This window comes from Seriola lalandi, unplaced genomic scaffold (genome assembly GCF_002814215.2).
Source record: "Seriola lalandi dorsalis isolate HSWRI2012SDOR001 ecotype SW California unplaced genomic scaffold, Sedor1 jcf7180002054816, whole genome shotgun sequence".
NCBI lineage: Eukaryota > Metazoa > Chordata > Actinopteri > Carangiformes > Carangidae > Seriola > Seriola lalandi.
The window spans coordinates 33,123-33,656 of record NW_019525369.1 but is presented as its reverse complement, the minus strand read 5'-3'; the positions used below and the strand labels follow the sequence as shown (position 1 = coordinate 33,656).

At 43.3% G+C, this 534-nt stretch overlaps 1 protein-coding gene across 5 annotated transcripts in view; it reads left to right on the top strand.

The window, feature by feature from the left end:
- LOC111669756 (ATP-dependent 6-phosphofructokinase, platelet type-like) overlaps positions 1-534 on the top strand; it is a 32,577-nt gene that overhangs the window by 11,129 nt on the left and 20,914 nt on the right. The gene's annotated exons all lie outside the window — the stretch shown is intronic.

Sequence of the window (534 nt, the reverse complement as noted above, 5' to 3'; positions counted from 1 at the left end):
GTCGGAGTATTAAATGCACACCAGGAGTCGTTTAAAGGTTGAACCACATCAGTGCGTTGCTCTTATAAACCTGTTGTAAAGAGGTTGAAGTGTGCAGTCGCAGCTAGTTTGGAATACAGATCCATGTAAAGCAGCAGTCACACAGATTTGTCTATAAACATCCCACTGATTTAGTGGTTAAACTTTTCTGAAGGGGACAAGGTGAGTTGTGAGACCTGCTGTGCAAAGTCAACTGCACATGTCGGAGTATTAAATGCACACCAGGAGTCGTTTAAAGGTTGAACCACATCAGTGCGTTGCTCTTATAAACCTGTTGTAAAGAGGTTGAAGTGTGCAGTCGCAGCTAGTTTGGAATACAGATCCATGTAAAGCAGCAGTCACACAGATTTGTCTATAAACATCCCATTGATTTAGTGGTTAAACTTTTCTGAAGGGGACAAGGTGAGTTGTGAGACCTGCTTTGCAAGGTCAACTGGCTCTGTGGCGCAATGGATAGCGCATTGGACTTCTAGGTAAATAGTTGTGAGGCAATTC